The sequence below is a fragment of the Vidua macroura genome, chromosome 20 (genome assembly GCF_024509145.1).
Source record: "Vidua macroura isolate BioBank_ID:100142 chromosome 20, ASM2450914v1, whole genome shotgun sequence".
NCBI lineage: Eukaryota > Metazoa > Chordata > Aves > Passeriformes > Viduidae > Vidua > Vidua macroura.
The window spans coordinates 10,614,751-10,629,120 of NC_071590.1; the positions used below are offsets into that span (position 1 = coordinate 10,614,751).

Sequence of the window (14,370 nt, forward strand, 5' to 3'; positions counted from 1 at the left end):
CGGGTTACTGGAAGGAAAAAAAGATACCATTAACCCATTGATTTTAAAAAGAAAACCAACAAAAAAGCCCAACATTTAGCTATTTTAAGTGAGAATCAGACAGGCTTGAACCCTGAAGAGGAATTATGATTTATACACTAAAAAAGTTTTAAAAAGAGCACATTAAAAAGGCTGAATGGGATTCCAACACTTTCCTTCAGCAGTGCACAAACACCTCAGGACACTGGCAGTGCTCGGAGCAGACCCAATGGACTCTGCTGTGCCCAGAGGTGCTGAGTTATGCTTTTGTGGAGACAAAAGGATGGGCCCCTGCGTTCCTTCCCTCCACAAACCCAGATAAATTCCAGCCCCAAAGTACAGGAAATTAAAACAGAATAATAGACCAAGAAAAACGCTTCCAGCAGGGAGGGAAATCCTGACCCAGTGCTTGTGCCCTGCAAAGAGTTAAAGCCTCAGCCCCAGCCAGCCCTGCTGATCTTAGTGCAGCTGCTACCTGCAGCCACGGCCCCTCAGCAGCAACACACAAGGGGAAAGTGCAATTTTGAGCTTCTCTTTTCATCTCTATGGTGACAAAAAGCTCTGCAGAGGGAAATCAGGGTGCCTTCCACTCAAAAGGTTTCTCATTTTCAATGACTGCCTTTCACAATATTTTAATTAAATCTCTGGTGGGGAAGATTTCAAGAAAAAAAAAAAAATTCGGATTGTGGGGCTCATTTACAACAACAGAGCAAAAAAAGGGGGGAAAATGTATTTTAAGCATTTTTAAAATAGAAAGATTTTTCTGGTTGAAGATTTAAGAATAAATCTACCAGCTGCAAAGTTTTACAAAACCAGCATGTGAAGGGGCCAGGAAGCCTTTCCGTAACAAAAACATTTTCTTGCATGTAACGTGTCTCTGGAATTTTAGGAGAGCACCCAGCAAAGGGCCCTTTCCCACGGGGCTGAGCACAGGCCAGGCACCCACGGGATTCTGGAGAAGCCCCTCTGTGCCCCTGCAGCCCAGCGAGCCAGGGACGGGGCAGCACCCAGGGCATGTGCAGGCTGCAGGACAAAAGCACAGCCGTGGTGTCCAGCTGTGTTTTCAGAAGTCTCAGTTCACTGCTACCAACAAAACACAGCGACACCCATGAGCTGCCAGGAAGGGTCAGGTCCATTCTTTCTCCTGAGCCCAAGACACTCCCCAGCAGAGCTGCAGACCCTGCCGTGGCAGCCTGCACCCCACGGCCCAGCAGGTGAGTGCTGCCCAGCTCCACAGGAGCTCCTGACACAGATGGGAAAAGCCCACCTCATGGAAAAGGGCTGGAACCACTGGGAGGCACTGGGAGTTTGCATCCAAACCACAGAGCACATGCAGAAAAGCAGGAAGGGCAGGAGCGGGTGGCTGTGCAGCCCTACCCAAGGCCAGCAGAAGTGCCACAGACACAGGGCTTGCCCAGGATGCCCATTTCACTCCAAGGCAGCAGCACTCAGCTGGGGAGTGGGGAAATGATGACTCTGCAATTAGAGCCTCCACACGGCGCCAAGAGATTCAAGTGTGTTAATAAACCTAAAGCTCTGGACAAAGCACTCTGCCTCTCATCCAAGCTCCGCTGTATAATGTGGGAATAATACCCCTCCTTCATCTAATACAATTGCCAAAATAACACATTCCCTCTGCAAGGTGTGGTGGACTCCCTCGAAAGCAGCGCCGTGACAGCGCAGAGTTTTCGAGTATCTTGAACGACAGCACAAGCTCGTTGTTAATTTAACTTTTTAAAGTTAACAGAATACTGAAGTAAAAAGTCTAACTAGACATGGGAACATAAATATCCTGATCCTCTCTTTAAAATAAAAACCAGGGCGCAGGGAGCTGCAGTGACAGCCGAGCCTGGATCCCCCGGATCCCAGAGCGGTGCCTTTGTCACCGTGCTCAGCAGAGAGCACAAGGGATTCAGCCAGGCTGGCTGGAAATTGCTGTTCTAGCAGCTACCCAATCTTTAACGACTTCTGGACTGGTCTGCATTTGATTTCAGGGCAAAGGCCATGCCCAGGGGGAGACCTCCGTGAGGAACTCCTCCCTCCAGCTCTCAGGTCATTCTTAAGGCCATCTGAAAGACCACAACAAAATGGTTTACTGCTCACACGGCTAAATATCAAGAGCTCTAACATGAAATACAACCTCTTTTCAAAGCCACCAACAGGCAAAAAGTCTGTTCTTGAGAATAAAACACTGGTCAGGAGTGAGATCATTCAGGACCAAAGGTTTTTTTTTAAATTGATGCAAGCAGAACTGCCTATTTTTCATGTAAATTATTAATTTTTCTAAAATCATAATCACTGCTACAAGTCCAGCTACCTCTGCACGCAAAACCCTTTCCACGTACGTATTTTCCTGGGGGAAAAAAGGCTTATCCCCACAAAGGAGTATGAAATAAATTGCTTTACTGAAGGTTAATAATATCCTGTCGCCGTGGTAAAAGACTCAATTACAAAACCTTCAGAAGAGCTCCCAAGGAACTCATCTGCCTGCAGTGACAGAGGCTTAAATAGCCAAAATACACAGAAAGGCTAAGCACTTCCCAAAAGAGAGGAAAAGGGGAAAAAGATGGGGGGGGTTAAGTAAAAAACCTGGAAATTGGACACTCAAGGTTATAAAAAAAACCCAAACACACACACACAACCACAGTTCCTCTCTGCACACACGATTCTCTATAATCTCAGCAAGAATTATGGCCTAGGGAGACCAACACTAATTTTAGTATCAGATTTATTATGCAGCAGGGAGCAGAAATCAGTCAGGCCCGTCTCTCGGTCCTAATGGGCAGAACTGGCTCAACGCTCCAGGAAGGCTCTGCTGAAGAATAGCTCAGGCCTGGTGAAAAACAAAGCCCCTGGGGCTCCCCGAAGCACAAACACGCTGCGTTTCTTAGAAGCCACAATAAAACACAATGATACTCCTCATTTCTGCAGCGCTGCTGCCAGAGGAGCCCAAAGCCCAGCAGCCGGCACTCCCGGCAGAGCCGCCGCGGGCACGGCTGGGACCAGAGCCCGGCCTGTCCCTGCTGCCCGGGCACTGCAGGGCTGGAATTGGGACTGTCCATACTGTCCGGGCACTGCAGGGCTGGAATTGGGACTGTCCCTGCTGCCTGGGCACTGCAGGGCTGGAATTGGGACTGTCCCTACTGTCCGGGCACTGCAGGGCTGGAATTGGGACTGTCCCTGCTGCCCAGGCACTGCAGGGCTGGAACTGGGACTGTCCCTGCTGCCCAGGCACTGTGGGGCTGGAATTGGGACTGTCCCTGCTGCCTGGGCACTGCAGGGCTGGAATTGGGACTGTCCCTACTGCCTGGGCACTGCAGGGCTGGAATTGGGACTGTCCCTGCTGCCCAGGCACTGCAGGGCTGGAATTGGGACTGTCCCTGCTGCCCAGGCATTGTGGGGCTGGAATTGGGACTGTCCCTGCTGCCCAGGCACTGCTGGGCTGGAATTGGGACTGTCCCTGCTGCCCAGGCACTGCAGGGCTGGAATTGGGACTGTCCCTGCTGCCCAGGCATTGTGGGGCTGGAATTGGGACTGTCCCTGCTGCCCAGGCATTGAGGGGCTGGAACTGGGACTGTCCCTGCTGCCCAGGCATTGAGGGGCTGGAATTGGGACTGTCCCTGCTGCCCGGGCACTGTGGGGCTGGAACTGGGACTGTCCCTGCTGCCCAGGCACTGCTGGGCCAGAACCAGGACTGTGTCCCTGCTACCTGGCCTGCCTGGGCACAGCCTCTATGCAGGGAAGGGCAGGGATGTGTCAGGGATGCGGGGCTGGAACCCAGGAAGGGCAGGGATGTGTCAGGGATGCGGGGCTGGAACCCAGGAAGGGCAGGGATGTGTCAGGGATGCAGGGCTGGAACCCAGGAAGGGCAGGGATGTGTCAGGGATGCGGGGTTGGAACCTGGCATCTCTCAGCCACGGGGGCAGGCAGAGGCTGAGGCACAAGCACGGCTCCAGCCCAGTCCTGCCTCCCCTCTCCATGCCCACAGCAGAACCCAGTCCCCAGCACACCTCTGTGCACGGGATGCAGCACTGCTGTGTACCCACACACACACACACCTTCCCCCAGAAAGGCACCTGCAGCTCCCTGCTCCCCGTTTCTCACCCCGTACCATGGGAGCTCACCAAAGGTTTGGAAGCTCCAGGTAGATGTCACATGGGCATCTGTTCTTCTGGGCTTTCACCCCTCCATCTTTAACACTTCACAGCCTTCCCCTGTGTCTGCTTGTGCCCTGCTCAGACTCAGAGCACCACTTGCACCATTCTTAAGATGCTCCAACTGCCCAGGCCTATCCTCAACAACTGTTTCTAATAAGTCAGTACCAGTTACAAAAGCCTTTTGCAGAGGGTTTCATGACTGACTCACTCCCATCTCCAATGATGCAACACCCGTTTCCACACATGGCCTCATCACCTCGTGGGGACTGCAGCTCCTCACCCAGCACTGCCCACAGCACAGCCAGGGCACCTCAGCCCCCCAAACCCTGCATGTCTCCTCCTCCCAGCACCTGGGAACACAGAGCCCAGCAGGCACAGCCCCAGCACACATCAGGTTTGGAATAACACTCCTCTAAGGCACCAGCAATTCCCCGTTTCAAGTATTGCAGAACATGTGAGCAGCACTTCTGTTTTGCACAGCCATAAAACAAGGGTGATGACAATCACTTACCTCATCTCTGTGGTAAGAACAAGGGCCACATTTAAACTAGTTTAAGTCATTTCAGTACACAAGGGCTCTGTGGAAGTAGGATGCTGATGTCTCCAGGAACATACATACCACAGACTATCCAGACTCTGCACATGCTGCTCCTGCCACTGCTTCAGCTGCCCAACCACCATATCACCTCTTCCTCCCTCTGCCTCTTCACAGCACAGAGCACATTTTCACCTGCATAACCAGCACCAATAATCAGCCAAGAAATTCAGGACTTGCTCTCTGATCTCTGTTCCACCTCAAGAAGTGCTTGGCAGCATCCGTTTGTCTGCCTTGATCCAACAATCTCCAGTTCTCAGGAATGCGAGACAAACAGGTGCTGCTGCCCTTCTCTCAGCTGGAGCCAATTTGGAGCATTTCAAGGAAACACACCAAGGCACTCTTCAACGATGAAGGGCTGCACCTGCCCAAGACCTCTAAGAACATTACGAAGCAGCAAAATTTGTCTGACCATGTCCATGTAAGAAGTTTACCCTGCCCCTGCATTCCTTCAGCTGCAACCAGGATGAAATAAGATTCATGAGTAAGGTGTTCTGCAACAATACTTGTCCTCTCCTACCTGCTTCTCTCCCCATCAATTTCAAATGAATTGACTCTTTTATGTTACTTTCCACACACTGCAAGAGATCAGGATTACACAGCACCAGCTGAATAATGTTCTGCTCACACTATCATCAGCTTCATGCGTTCAGATGACAGTGATGGGGACTATAAAGGCACGAAGACAGATAATCACTGCTTATGTCTGCAATTATAGTTCCAATAAAGCTTCTTCATGGCTCTTTAGCACTAAGGCTTTTGGACTGGTAACTGAATTGTTTTAATATTTTTTTTCTATTCCCTATTTTGCTCTTTTCCTATTGCATACACATGCTTAACTGAAGGAGAAGACAAATGCCTCTGCTGAAATATCCACTGGAAATACCTACAAAAAGAGATCCAGAAATCTAAACTGACTTCTTGTGACTACCACAAAATCAAAGCCATGCTCCCAAAACTTTGGGGGAATCATAACTATGGAAGACTTCCACCTATCATTGTATTTGATCGGGAAGATTAATGACATAGTGGCTGTAACCAGATGAAAAAGAGAGGGGAAAAAATGAAAATCACACAAGACTATCACAATTCCCTCCTCATACATAAATTGCCAGGCATGTCACACAGAGCCTGCTGCTTCGATCCCGGTTCCTGGGATTACCTGAGGCAGGAGTTTAGAGCACAAAAGGTGCTGTGGCAGGAGATTCCCAGTGCCACCCACCCCTGGGGTCCCAGGTGGGCTGGGGCAGGAAACGCCCCCCGGCAGGCTTGGGGGGGACAGAAGCTCAGGATGCTGGGGCAGCCTGTCCCCAGAGCTCTGCAAACACATCAGGACAGGATCCCCGTCTGCACAGGACCGGGGCACCACGGCAGCCATCCCCCCTGCTCCGATGGGCACCCAGAGGGGAGAGGGCACGGCCTGTGGCACAAAGGAGCCGGCCAGCCCCTGGAGGAGTGTCTGGCATGGCTGTGGGGAAGAGCAGCCAAGGCTCATCTGGAGGCAGAGGCCCCCAGGCCACCTGCAGTGCAGCGTGCTTCCCCCTCTCCTCCATCAGAGCCCACCACAATCCTGTGGCGGGCACCCCCCTTGCCCCCAGCACTGTGCCCCAGCCCCCAGGCTGGTTTGCAGCCATGGGACCAGCACGAGCCATAATTCACAGCACCAGCTACCTTTCACACGCCGTGGCCTCCCATCCTTATCTCGCTTCCCCTCTGCGGAGTTCGGAAGTGCCGGCGCACGGCAGGAACCTCAGCAGTTACAGCCTCCGCCCGAACCAGAGCGCTGCCACTCCAGCCAGGGCCTCCCTCACAAATTTCACAGTCAAAAGCCGTTAAAAACAACAAAAAACCCCGGGTTAACCCCTCAAAGACAAGTGGCATAAAGAGCTGGCAGCGTGCAGCGCTGCTCTGCCTCCCACACTTCCTCCCCAGCGCCAGGGATGCTGCCAACATCCCCTTCAGACAGAGGCAGCCGTTTACTGCGGCACCAAACCCGGCTGTCAGGAAGCGGCTGCGCTCTCTGCCACGCTGACATCTTTGCGTAATCCCCTGCTGCCCTTTTTTCTCTGACCCTTCCTCTCCAGCCTCAGTGGCAGCGTCAGTACCAGGCCCACCAGGGCCTCAGTTGGGCTCCTACACGCCGCGCCAGGACCGCCAGAGTCTGACCAACAGCGACTCTGCTTCCTCAGCTCTCAGCCCCAGCCAACAGTGGGACAAACCCAGCCAACAGTGGGCCGGGGACATTTTCATAGCAGGTTTTATGAGGGCTTTTTCACCAGGCAGTGTTTGCAGAGGGTACAGTTAAATGTCTGGTGTGTATTCAGCAGCCCACCCATCCAGGGCCGGAGTCTCAGAGCTGACCTACAGAAAGTGACTGGGGAGGAAGATGACATGTCCGGTGCAAATCAATCAAAACAACCCCAAGCTCTTTACAGTAGAGACTTTTTGAGGAGAGGGAACTCCTGCTGCAAGAAGCCAACAGTTTTTGCTGTAGTGGTCTCGAGGCTTGCTCAGTACTCACAGGAGAGATCTCTCAGGGATCCTGAGGACATGGCAGAGAACAAGACCTGACACCACCCAACACAGGGCTGGTAGCAGTCCCAGACCAAAAAGTGGGGCAATACCCCCCACCCTCAGAAAAGTCCTATTGTATTTCCCATCTCAGCACTACCCTTGGATTTCTTTTCCATGTTTTCTGTTCCCTCCCACAATTCATTGAACACAGCATGCTGCTATAGGCTCTGTAGGTCTGCCAAACACAACAGCAGAAGTAGGCGAATTTCACCAGCAAAGAAACATCTTTACACTCATTCACAGCACTTTGCAAACCTTTGGCAAAAGGATAAATGCTCTGTGGACATATGGAACCCTGCACACAGCTCGGGCTCGGAGCAGGGAATTGCACCAACACAGCTCTGAACATAAATGACTGGTAACACAGCCAAAAGGAGAACGAAACAGGAGTTCCACTCGTTCAGCAAGCACTGCAGAAGAATCCCTGGCAACATCCCCTTCAGCAACACCTTCTTTCAGCAGTGCAACAACCACCAAACCTGCCAGTGCTGAGGGCTTGCAGCTGGCAAGCTTTTGCCATAAACCAAGCCCCTGACTTGAGCAACATCCCCCAGTCCAGTGGGATTCACAGAAACTTAGGACAAATACCCAGCTCCTTGCAACCTCTTTTCACAGCACACCACATTACCCTTTGGGAAGATTCCTGAACAGTGTTTATCCAGCAATTGGTTAAAGCCTCCCCAGACTCTCTATCCAGCAGGCATTCTCTTTACACCAGCATTCAAGAAGCTGAGAGTCTTGTGGGCACTTCACAGTCCCTATTTTAAATAAATCCAAACTTCAAAACACTTCTTCACCCTGTGCTCCTCACCTTCTCTTTGATGCAAAACTGACCCACAGAACAACGTAAAGATGAGCTCTGAGTCAGGAATACTAAAGCACTGATTAAAACAGCACAGCACAGGTTTGGGAGCACTACAGAGGAATTCTGTACCCTCTGGGCCACGCCAGCACTCCCAGGGACCCAGCCCTGAGCCAGGACTGGAGCTGCACCAGGACCCACATCCTCAGCCAAGGAGCCTTGCCCAGCCCCATCTCACAGTTGTGTGGCACACATGAAGGAAAATAAAACCAGGGGGACTTCACAGCTTCAAACCCTGGGAACTACTTAATTCACCAGATATTAGTTTCTTTCCCCCACCCCACCATTTTTCCCTCCCACCTGCCAGGCCACCTCATTACTGTCACTCTGCATCAGTTCTTGCTACAGTAGTTTTCTTGGACCTTTGCCCCTTCAGTCAGCTTGAAACCTCTTCCCTATTGTACATCAGAGTCAATGAGAAATTAATGCAAGTCTTTGCTGGGGGAGGGCAGGGCAGAGGCACCGACGCTTTCTGCTGCTGTCAATGCTTCTTTTCCTTCACCCTGCCTGCCATGTACACTTCACCAACAGATTAAGGAGCCCTGTCTGCATCTCACTGTGCTCGCTGAGCTCTCTGGGACTATTCCCCATGTGCAGAATTGCATAAGCCTTAGCAGGGTCCTTCTTTATAATACGAGGCTCCCAAAGTACAATCTTAATTTAAGCCTACTCAGTCACAACAATACACCCGGCTGCAGATGTCCCAGCACGGGGAATGACTGAGCAGGGGAGAACAACTTCCCAGCATTCTTCAGATTTTCTCTGCACTCAAAAAATAGAAGAAATACTTTCAACAGGAGAGTAATAAAATGCCAAAGTTTAGAAGTAACTTATTAATACCGCATGCTGATCTGGCTACAAAGTTTCACAGTAACTTTCAAATTACTCAGCAAACCACAATTTCTGCAGCAATAATATCGTAAAAATCATAGGCCGTGTTGAACACTACTCACATAGTTTACAGAATTATTCCAGTGACTAAGGCAAACAGAACGTGTGATTTCAGGGCTGGAGACTAAATTAAGCTTCAATAATGACTTTTTTTTAAGTCTGATGCTACATTGACCTTGTAATCAGTTTTTTGAGGAAACAGCAGAATAGTATTTTCTTGTGAGTGAGATCCTCCAGTGGAGGGGGGAATATGAGAGAGATGAAACTGCCTATCTGAAGGAGAAGTGATGGAACTGACCATATACAAAGTACTGTCAAATACACAAAGTAATCTTTTAATCTTTTTCTGCTACGGGCTTCACAGTTCAACAAAGCATTTAATAATGTGCTTTGAGCCCATGCTGATTCAGCAAAGCACTTACCCACATGCTAATGCCAACTTAAGTATATGCTTAAGTGCTTTCACACAATAGGGGCAGAGAAGACTCAGCCCCTGAGATGAACCATTTTCTGAAACAAGCCATTTTCCCCTAAGATGACTGACTATTTACAGCTTCTCCTCACTTCATAGCATGACCCAAAATGTGTTTGAAGAGAACACTTAAATACAACTGAAAAGACAAATGACTATTAGGAACAGCAAGGCTCAAGGTAGAGCTTAATGAACTAGAATTGTTCTTTGCTCCTTCTCAGCACAACATACATCTTGATGCTCACAGCCCACCTTGCCCTTTCAGTGGCTCTCCTCTAAAAATAAGTTCCAAGTTGCCTTAATGCTTTGGATTTCACAACATTTATGAGACTATCACCAGAGTCAACAGGCTAAAAAAAGAATCCATTAGCATTAACTGGCCTGTCACTGGCAGTGACAAATAAATGAATTTGATGGTTTTAGATCAGTCATTAGTAGACCTACCCCCGGGCTGATAAAGGCTCAGCACTTTGCAGAGGAGATGCACTCAATCTGGAAGCAGAGGGCGATGCACAGGGGTGTTAGCATGATGCTCTTCTTCCATTTCCCTGACCTCCCTACCTCGGAACCTTTCCTGGCATATACAAGTGCACAAAAGTCACCTGGTAGATGCCATTAAAAATAATCCAACAATTCAGGAAAACACAGGCAGTGAAGAACCTCCTTTTTAAAAAAATCCCGTATTAGGCAGTGCTCAGTTTTAATTTTTAGTTAGCAGTATGTCAAAGGGAAGGAAAGTACATTAGGACTATTCTTAACATGAAAGACATCCTTAGGCAATGAGAATGGAAATACAGACATTTTAACAAGCACAAGACAGTCTGTGGGGATTCAGGACAACATGAACAATCTACCTGAGTGATTGGGGAGACAAAATACATGTTTACATCTCTCCAAAATACAAGTTACAAAAATCCAGCTCAGCTCCTGTTTCTGACAGAACTCACTGCACTCCACACAAGGCCCTGCACAGCCCCTTCTCCCTCTTGGCTGTGACATCCAAGGACAGAGGTCACCCTCTGCCTCGGCCACACCACAGAGAGCACAAACCCCAGCCCAAAGACAAGGGGTCCCAAAACCCTGATCCTCCACTGCCTGGAGCTGGCTTCATCAGCCAAGACTCAGACTCTGAAACTTTTCTAATGGACCATCCAATTCTTGGAGCAGCTTACCCTGGACAAGGGATGCACATCAAGGTTGGACTGGTCTCGAACAAGACACCCAAACAGTGGCCATGGACCACCCAAGGAAATCCCCCCACACCATCTGGGAAGGACTTCACACTACTCTGCACACAGATGATACCATGATTATTATCAAGCTACGCATCTATGCCTGATGCCAAGATTAGGAAATACTTCCTCTCTTACTCCACCCAGACCTGCAAATGCAGGGGAATCTAAAAAGAATTTAAACAAATCGTTGGGAAAAGGTCTGACCTTGCTGCTCTTTACAGCCTGGTGGGGAAGGAAGGGTGGCAGGAAAGGAAGAATCCCGAGTTCTGATACTGTGTCCAGTTCACACTCTTTTGAGGGGGAAAAAAAAAAAAAAAAGAAACTTCAAAGTCTACCTAACACCTAAAATAAGATGGGAAGTAGTAGGACTAACCTGGAGGAGTTTACACAAACAGAACTCTTGATTTTCAAGGTCCATCATTTGCTTTGAAATAAAATCTCTCCCTGCTACTCTGGCTGAGGCTTATCAGACAGCCAAGGGACGCAGACACCCCACCCACAGCTAACTTAATTGGAATCAGACATCCAAATCCACTGGCTAGCTTTAAAAAAAAATCCCAGGTTAGCCTGGGTGTTATCCCGAAAGGGCATGCCCTCCATTTGCTGCTCTGGAGCAGGCAGCCTCGCACAGCCTCACACGAAAGGAGAGCTGCTGAAGCTGCCTCTTGCCCAAGAAGGACCAGATGTGCACAGGTGCTGAGAGCCCACGTGCCCAGCCAGCCAGGAAAGCCGGCTGGCCACGGGCACCGTGCGGATCCGGGACCGGCTGGGGCACAGAGGGGCCAGGACAGAGCTGCACCAGCCTCTGTGACAGTGACACGTCTAAAAAAGGCCTCGCTGCTGCATCCCCAGCCCGTCACCAGGCAAAACACCTCCTCACCAAACCAAGTCCCTGTGCTGTTTTGTGACCCAAGGGCCGCCGGTGCTCCCTGCTCCATCCGTGCAGACTGGAGCCGTGCAGGGGCCACCTGCAGCCAGGGTCACGCAGACAGGACACAGACACGCAGGGCCAGCAGCAGCAGGTACCTACCCTGCCCTCCTCACTCCAGACCCCAGCCAGCAGGGCACAGCCACAGTGCCCATGGGTGCCACACACCTCACTACAGGCAGCTCCAGCTTGCTGAACTGGGAGCAATTCCCAGCCACTCGTAATACGCCCCTGGAGTAAGTGCAGGAGAACAAGCACCTGCATCCCACTCTGGAGGAACCTGAGCACAGAACACACCTCTGTGGGCAGCCTCACCAACTGGAAACTTTGGCTGAAGTTTTACCTGCCTCTGTTTCGTATGTGGCTCTGCACAACAAAGCACCCAAATTCCAATACCACAGACATTTTCATGGCCAAGGAGCTACTTCATTGACCGAGGCTGCTGTCCTTTTGCTCTTCAGGTTTGTTTTGTTTTTGAAATAAATCCCCAAGGCAGAGGCATGAGGGAGGAAATTGCTCACATTTGAAATTATCTAATGAAAATGTTAAATTGGGTAAGCCTTCTCCAACCTAACGGAGCAGGTAACATCAGAAATGGCAGGCTACATTAACAGTAAGTCAAATTATTGTAGTCTTCAATATTCAAAAGGGGGTACAAGGATTTTTTAAATCAGCAGAGTTACAAATTATCTCCTGTTACAGAGTGTCTTCCAGCACTGGAATCAAGACAGATTTTTATCAAGGCACAGCAGCCCCGAGGAAGAAGAACCATATTCACCAGAACCCCAGCGAGTTAAACCCTGCAGCGGATTTCCTAAAACAATAGCTTCAAGTCGTGCTGGGCCTTCCCAAGGAGAGCAGGATTACACATCCCGGTAATCCAGTGGAGGCAATCAGGAGGATTTCTGCAGGGTCATTCTAAGGAAAGCAGGGAAGAATGCTGGGCTGTTACAACCTGCCACTGCTTGCTCAGGAGCCAATTTGCATCACCAGAGAGGTGTCAAACCGCGGAGATGCGGTTTAAATAAACCAGAAAGAAAGAAAGCAAGCGTTTTACTGGGCTGGGGTTTGAAAGGGCAGGGCTGGGCAATTCCCGTGGATCAGGAGGGGAGGAACAAGTGAGTGTGGACTGGCAAAGGCAGGGGCAAAGCTCAGCTGTAAGGACAGGGACGGATGGATGGATGGATGGAAGCACGAGAAGAGGGAATGCATCCCCAACCTTGCTCTTGCTTCACCTCAGCCCCCATTACTGCCAGGAAAAGCACAGGAAAAGAAAAAAACCCACAACAAATCCCCACTTTGCTAAACATACCAGGAAAGAAGATCACTCAGGGAAAAAAAAAACAAAACAAAACAAAACAAAACAAATTCTCCCCTTGCACCTAGAGAGAGACAGAGACATTTCATTAAATGCCATTAATCTCCACAGACCCAAGCATTAGCTAGTTAATTAGACTAAAGTACAGTCACATTTTAACGCTGAGCATTTGCTATTCAACTGGGATAAATGAACAACTAAAGTCCAAAACCTTAATTCAGTATCTAATTAAAAAAACAGAAAACAAAATATTCAGATTATGAAATGCTTGCCAGAATAATACATCATAATTGATGTAAAATCTGCTCTTTATTGCATCTGATTTTCTCCAGTCTCCAAATGAGGCTGTTTTCAATCTTCAGATTTTTTTCAAGTGCCCCGTAGAAATCCCAACACTTTAGAAAGGACAACTGTGTAAAAAGCAGCCACAGACACTGCTGACCTCTCCAGAGAGAGCGAGCTCCTGCTAAGAGTGGAATTTGACCATTCCAGCATTTGCCCCACGCTTGAAAGATGTCTGTTACCAAAAACCAAGGAAAAAAAAAACCCTACGTGTAGAAAAACAAAATCCCCTTTGTCAATACAACCTGATTTTGCATTCTTTAACACAAAAATTTAACTCACTAATATCCTTGACATAAAACACATCCTCATTTTTTTAATTGTTAGAGAAGAAATCACATGGGACAGCTTAACAACTCCAGTGTATGCATTACAAACTTCTCCAAATAACACTGTAGAAACAGATAACTGGCACTGAAGACAGTTTAAAATGCAAATTAACCTTTAAAAGGTATTGGGAAGGGGGATAGGCACATCAAGCTCAAGATCAAAATTCTGGAAACTTTAAATTGTATATTACAGATGGAATCAATCCAACAACATAATCCAGAAGCCACAAGCCCCACACACTATAAACTCTTTGCTCAGTGCAGAAGCAAGCCAGGCACACTATTATTCACCAATTAGTAATTAGATATGTCCTAGGAAGAAAAGAACCTCTAAACATTTGCCTACGTTAGTCTGGTTTAAAATTCTGCGAGTAGGCTGTTGGGGTTTGTTCCCTTTTTTTTTTAAGAACTCCCCAGCACCTCTCCTGTGCTATGCCTGGGGGTTTTAAATGACACAGGGTTTTTCCTAGGTGCCTATTTTGTGCAATACTTAACATCATGGTTCAACACACACAGTTACACTGCCTGCTTTCGTGAGGAGCTGCATGCAGTAACAGTTCAGGCAGTTGGTCAGGTAGTTTCCCACCACCAACTTTAAACCACTTTTCCTTATTGACTTGCATGTACAACTTTGCAGCCTTTTTCTCCC

The 14,370-nt window shown here is 49.0% G+C and overlaps 1 protein-coding gene across 13 annotated transcripts in view; it reads right to left on the reverse strand.

Moving 5' to 3' along the window:
* The window catches only part of MSI2 (musashi RNA binding protein 2), a 204,531-nt gene that overhangs the window by 184,138 nt on the left and 6,023 nt on the right, over positions 1–14,370 (reverse strand). The window lies entirely within an intron of this gene.